This window comes from Lagopus leucura, unplaced genomic scaffold (genome assembly GCF_019238085.1).
Source record: "Lagopus leucura isolate 7727_CA_CO unplaced genomic scaffold, USGS_WTPT01 35892-0_obj-0_obj, whole genome shotgun sequence".
NCBI lineage: Eukaryota > Metazoa > Chordata > Aves > Galliformes > Phasianidae > Lagopus > Lagopus leucura.
In genome coordinates, this window is record NW_024965916.1 from 466 (window position 1) to 7,348 (window position 6,883).

General features: G+C 50.2%; 1 long non-coding RNA gene across 2 annotated transcripts; it reads right to left on the reverse strand.

Annotated features, from left to right (window-relative positions):
- Positions 1–2,555: 2,555 nt before the first annotated feature.
- On the reverse strand, positions 2,556–5,047 carry LOC122192340. 2 transcript variants are annotated; one of them, XR_006182589.1, is made up of 4 exons: positions 5,011–5,047; positions 3,790–3,955; positions 3,222–3,645; positions 2,556–2,882 (listed from the first exon to the last, which is right to left on the reverse strand). It is a non-coding gene; the product is annotated as an uncharacterized LOC122192340 (long non-coding RNA). The 2 variants fall into 2 exon arrangements; XR_006182588.1 differs by lacking the exon at positions 5,011–5,047 and having other exon boundaries at positions 3,790–4,358.
- Between the last annotated feature and the right edge of the window lie 1,836 nt (positions 5,048–6,883).

The window sequence follows — 6,883 nt, forward strand, 5'->3', positions numbered from 1 at the left end:
AGAAGCCACGTCCCAGGGCTTTGTTTCCATCACTTTCCTCTTCCTGCTGGAGAATTTTGGTGGCACAGTGCGGACACCAAACGCCAGCAGCCACTGGTGAGTCATGCAGATGGCAGGACTGAATTGATTTGACCCAGAGGTTACCAGCCTTCCAAAGTGGAAAAATAGATGGCATCAAATGTTCTCAGCAAAACAGCCCATCTTTGCATAAGAAAATATCCTCTGTGTGCTTTCCTTTCAGGAAAAAAAAGGGGAGGGGGGAGACAAACTTCCAACCTTCCTAAAAAGGCAGTGAGCATTCTGCACTCCTGACCTTTCACTTGCAGAGGGAATGCCCATTTCCTGCTGAGCTATGGCTCTGATCATCCTTGCCAGAGCTAAGATGCACGAGCTGGCTCACCCTTGTTTCCACTGCTGCTGGAGCACACCAAGGACACTGTGTGCCCTGCTGCCTTCAGCACCGACCCAAGCAATGCGATCCTTCACAGGACCTTTTACAGCACTGAAGAGCTGCACAGAGGAGCCCTACAGGATGGCATGGAGTGCAGCAGTGCAGGGAGGTGGTGAAGCATCTTCTTCTTTTGCTGTCAAGAAGATCAAATGGTCAGTCTGAAAGTGAGGCACGATGAACTCCCTGAAGCTTTGGAGTCAAAAGGGAGCAGAAAGACTACAATCACACAGAGCAGGAGGGGGAAGTGGAAGTGCTCACCCAGAGACAAAAGAAAGGTTTATCCAAGTATTACAGTATGACAATCATGCACTGCAAATACCCCAGTAAAGTGAAAACCTGCAGTCAGTACAGGAAGCCTGAGGTTTCAGCATTCACAACAGACGCCAGCTAACAGAAGCTCTGTGGGAGCTGTATCTGCCTGTGCCCCTTCTCCCAAGAAGCCCAACAGCAAACATTTGTGCTCAGCTGCTACTTTAAAACACCACAGTCACTGTTCCAACAGCCCTACTGCTACCTCTTCCATCAGAGCTGTGCCTGCAGACCCCAGATGAGGCCGGGGTGCTCTGCTTCATCCAGAATAACACAAACATGCAATGGCAGGAAGAGAAGAGGTTTGCACCTGCAGCACCCTGCCCATTTATCTCTTCTGTTATTTGGGGTACTGCCAATACATGACCCAGCCCCACCACTCCACTTTTTCTTTCTGAATCAGTCATAAGGCAAGTAAGCGGGAACCAAAGGCACCTAGGAGTGATGCCAGTCAGCTCCTGCAAAAAGCAGCTCACCTCATACTTGGGGCCAAGGGAGAACGAGGAACACCCCTGAGCTGTTCCTGATCACAATGCAAGCGTGAGCCCTTCTCAGACTGGAACCCTTTGGGCATTCCCTCTTTAAAAACAACAGCTACAACAGCAGCACTGCAAGCTCGTTGAAGTCCACAGACCAAATCACCAGAACAGAAACCAGGAGGGGGAGATGGCAGACATCTGAAGGAGCTGCAAAAGGAGCGTTAGGGCTTCAGAGGGGTTGGTTAGTTTGGTTTGTCATACCAGTTAGGAAAGCAGGGAAGTGAGAGAGTTTTGTATTAACAGAGTTCAAAACAGACCTCAGAGCTCTGATTCTGGCTGGGAGTCCTGTGCACCATACCCAGCACCAGCCATCTGTCTGTGCCTTGCAGCACGTTGCTCCAGCAAGCAGGCCGTGCACTTACTGCATTTTCTCTGCTATCTCAGACAACACACAGCAGCATCATTTTAACCCCCAACTCCATCTTGGATGCAACCCCTGGTTGTGCGCATGGAGTCCAACTCCTCAAATTGTGCAGAGCAGGCAGTGCCCTGCATGATGCTACAAAGATCATCGCTGTGACAAACAAATAGCAAACCAAAGCAACCGCTGCTTTTAGAGTTACCAACACGAGAGGTGTGCTCACCACACTCAAATCCCAGACTGCTTTTGGGCATGTGTTCCCATCTTTGTCTTTCCCCATGGTGAGTTTAACTCCCACCTCACTACTTATTGCTGTGAGGGCAAATTTATGCCACCTCGTCTCACACATCTAACAGTCAGCTAGCCAAGACCGAGCTAGCACTGCTTAGGCTCCCTGTGAAGTTAGTGCAAATATGCATCTCCAGAGGGCAGATAACTTGATCCCACCTCTTCTGTGTGACAGTGATTTCTATAGAGAAGCCTACAGAAGCTGACAAACCGACTGGTTTAAACTAGATAGCTAGCTTCTGCGTGGTTGAGGTTCCTGGAGATTAAGGGGCACGTGGACAAGGTGCTATAGACTCTTGAACAGAATTTGGCGCATCTTTCACTAATTATGTCAGATGAAACCATTCATTACTTAAGACGGCCTTGAGCCACCTTCAGAGCAAGTCATCCTCACCAGAACATGAGCAAAGCTGGGTCGCACTGTTACGCCTGTTTGATTTCCAGGTGGCTGAGACTCCCCACCTGGAACCTCTTCTGTTCCACTTTATCACCTGCTTTTTTCCCCTCTAAAATCCTACAGGATATAGCTCGCTCCTACCTTCATTTCCATGGTTGGCACATGGTGCTGAAGTTAAGTTGCTCCCACATTACCATAAGTCCTGTTTGGATTTGAAAGTTTTAGGCAGAGCACTTTACGTTAACCAAATCTGTTGTTCCCAGTTTGCTACTAAAGATCAAGGGCGAATTTGTGCAGAAAAGCTTGTACTTTCTTCAGCTACGTTACTGACTTTTGGAGAAGAAAAAAAGCCAAGCCACCACCTCAAACTGAGGACAGGGAAAAGTAACACGCACTTGCCTTCCACATACAGTCAAGCCGAAGGTTCAAGCAGTCAAGTTCTCCCAGTGGTGCCAGTTTTTACAAAGCCTGAGAGCTGCTCTTCTGCTCTGCAGAGCTGAAAACAGACTCTGTTCCTTGTTTCCACAAGAGAACCAACTGCAGAGAAGCAGAAGAAATGGAAAAGACATGGAGAGACACATGCAAAAGCTTCAACGTACGACAGCTTTGCAGGGAGGCTGCAAACGTTCATGCAGAGCGCTGTGTGGTGAAACAGAAACTGTTATTAAATCACCGTGAATGTACAAAAGGGAAGTTACTGATGACAAAAGGGGTAGGATGTCCAGATGCAGGAATAGCTCTGGCACGTAAGATCAGCAGACGTGACTACCATTTTCTAGCTGACACCCCTAGCCCCACAGCTTCTCCTACCAGTGCCTGTGCAGACGCCCAGCACGCAGGCTGTTCGCATCCCATGAACCGCTGACATCCGCTCACCATCAGTGCCAGAGGCACGCAGTCCAAAGGATTCCATCAGCCGGCCTTCCTCCCTCAGAAATGACGGAGGCATTACGTACACAGCTCTTGTGAGGAGAGCCCCAAACTCTACCGGCGCGACCGCTGCCATCAACTCAGGATTCGTTACAGGTGTGCCGTGATCTGCCCTGAAAATACCAGGCCACATGGCTGCACTTGGCTGCCCAGCACACTGAGTCCTTCTTGACAAGCTCCCTCCCAGGATACTGAGCGAGTCCAATCCCGGGTTACGCAGGAGGATGAGAGCAAGCTGCTGCAAAGGAGGTCAGCAGAAGCGGGAGCCTTTCCTTGCTCCACCTGCACGGCTGGGGCAGAAGTCTTGCAGACTGACGCACAGCTTCCCCACCCAATGGATCTTCTTAGAGATGGAAGAGAAAAAAAGGTCCTGGATAAATACACAGGGAATTACAACTGGGTTAGATGTTTTATAGGACATTAAAAAAAATAAATACCTTCCTCCAGTGAAACTGCAAAGGAGCAACAGGTTTTCTACACAACTCCAAGAGGACAAAACAACTATTTGACTTACAGTCAGACTGGCTGCTCTCAGGTGAGAGATTGCTCCAACAAGCAGTTGGCTTGCACTCCCTGCAATAAACACAGTGCTGTGACTCTCAAGAACCAAGGTGTGGTCTTTGTACTGTTTGTTTGCCAGCCTTTTCCCCAGCTGTAGGAAAGGTGCTCATGAGGTGGAACTGCAGAAGAACAGCAAAAGGTGAGGCCAGGATTCTCCTACACAAACGTTCAGTGGACAGTGAGGGTTTTGGCAACGCTGAACAACTAACAGGTGTGTCAGGTCACAAGGAGACTCGTGGGAAGCGAGGTCTGGATCCATCTCCACTGGCATGCACAGGACAGCTGAGACAGCAAGCTCTGCTGCATCTCCTTCCGTGCAACCACGGGTAAACAGGAGTGGAAGAGAAGAAAGCGCCGAGCGCACGGGCACCATTCCAGGCCAAGCAGGACCATTCTCTCTCAGCTCACTGCTGATTGCCACTAAAGGACATCTATGTCCCACAGGATGCCACATTTCCAAAGATCTGGAAGGGATTCAATCAACTGTTCTGCAAGCAGGGAAACACTCCTGCCGTTTTCCAAGCAAAGGTGAGAAAAATGAAAGAGAAGGGCAAAGCGCCTTGCTCAAGCTGCCCTGTGAGCCAGAACTCAACTTCTCCACCTCCAGCCTCCCAGGCCTGTTCTCATTCCTCAGATCTGCTCCAGGTGAGCAGGTAACACATGAGTGCTGCATACCACAGAGGAACAGCAGTCACAGCGAGAAACGGCTCAAGGATTCAAAGGTTTGGTATCACAGGACCACAGCATTGCCAAGGTTGGAAGGCACCTCAAGGATGACCAATCTCCAACCCCCTGCCACAGGCAGGGCCAGCAACCTCCTCATTTCATACCAGCCCAGGCTGCCCAGGGCCCCATCCAGCCTGCCCTCCAACACCTCCAGGATGCATGGGGCATCCACAGCCTCTCTGGGCAGCTGTTCCAGCACCTCACCCTGTCCCTGCGGGCCACCTCTCTTCTGATAGAGCCCAGGATACCATTTGCCTTCCGAGCTACAAGGGCACACTGCTGGCTCACGTTCAGCTCTCCGTCTATCAAGACCCCCAGGTCCCTCTCCAAGGGGCTGCTCTCAAGCACCGCTCCTTCCAGTCTGTATGGACGCCTGCAATTCCTCCAGCCCAAGCGCCAAACTCTGCACTTTGCCATGCTGAACCTCATCAGGTTCACCCGGGCCCACCTTTCCAGCCTGTCGAGGTCCCTCTGAACGGCATCCCTTCCTTCTACTGCGGCAACCGCACCACTCAGCTTGGTGTCATCAGCAAATTGCTGAGGGTGCACTCCATTCCATCACCGATGTCACTGACAAAGATGTTAAAGAGCACCGGACTGTGGAAACAGAAAGAGACGCCGAGGTTTACAATAGTTGCAACAGCACACATGCATCACCAGAGCAAAACACTCTGTGCCCAGAGGCACTGAAGAAGCTTAGATGTGTGTTCAAGCAAAAGGCCCTGCAGTTGCAGGCTACTTTGAGCACCTAGTGAATCTTAAAGCTTCCACGTAAGCATTTTTAGGACTGTGACTTTGATTCATGTCTGGCTGAAGAAATGAAAACTATCATGACATGAGCCTGGCTCTGGAAAAGGCTTGCTCCCAACTAGCTCCTATTTACAGACCAAGTTCTGCCCTTTCACGTTTACATGCACCTCCTACAAAAGATGAAGCACTGTCCCCCGAGGTCGTACACACACACCAGACTCCCCAGCGCTCCAGCTGCCAGAGCCAGCTTTCTAAGTGTTCCTATCAGGCAGCACCTACTGCTCGCTCTGCACAAAGACATGGGGCCGTCGGGCACCCACAAGTCATTGCTGCCCCCCTCTGCACACGTGAACTAATTTCAAGACCCCCAGTCAGATCTGCAGCCTTCACACCTCTGGCCAAGCTGCCCATGTACTGTAAGGGAGCAGAGTGACCCTGAACTGATTTGATCAACTAGTCCTTAATGGGCTCATTTCCTAGAGTAACATTTGCACCTATCTCAGGCAGAAATGCAAGACTACAGAGCAAGCAGGTGGCCACGTGAAAGGTGCCGTATTTTAGTTCGTTAAGGAGTTCGGGTGCTAAACATTTGTAAAGCATTTTCCTTGTCTCCCTGAAAGCAGCACTTCAGCTCTATCCTGGTCAGCCAACACAGCTGAAACCAAAAGGGCACAGCAACATTCTAAGTCACAATCAGCATCTTTTAGAAAAACAGGTTTCTCACCAAAAACCATTTCCAGCTTCTCTCCTTAAAATACCTACAGTTTTCAAGTGCTTTTTTGCAAGTAAGCACATCCCCCTGGTACCCCTCTCTGCACAGTGCTTCTGGATCCTGATGGCGTGGGGATAATGGAACAGCTGCCAACCTCCACGCTGCCAGCTCAAAGTCACAGCAAGCTGCTCCTCCAACAATCCCACTCAGTAAAGGTCCTGCAGCTGCAGTTTAACCAGCAATCCCATTAAGAAGGCATCAATGCCTCTTCTCCCAATGCAGCAGGTGAAACTGCACTAGGTCAATACTACAGTTGGAGTATAAGCCTGCCTGATTTTTAGGCCAAGTAAGCAAGTGCCAGCCAGAAAGCTTGGAGGAGCCTGAAGCCAATAAGCGCTGCTTTTTACATCCTAACTGCTGATAAAACCGTGCTGAAGGACAGAATGAACTTCAGCAGCACAGCCATTGCTCACCATCACCACAGTCCGCTGAAGGGAATCTGAACCAGACAGAGCCTGCCTTCAGTTTTATTTGTGCTTTGAGTCCACCTTTGATAAGGTCACACCTTTAAAGAGCAACGCACAGTGTAGCAGATGGGAATAAAGCTTTCAGCTATTCCCAGACTCTGCCAATAGCATCTAGTTATTTATGTTGAAGGGGAGAACAGTCAATAACAGTCAGTAGGTCGGTTTGGGTTTTTGAGTTCTCTGTTCCCCTGGTGCGCAGGGATGCTTTCTGCTGAGTGGAATTGCTGCAGCTGATGGTGCAGGGGCAAACACCCACCCAGGCAGACTAAGGCTCCTCACTGCAGAGCTGTGGCTCCAGAGAGCAACTCCTACCAGGAGCTCTGCAAAACACC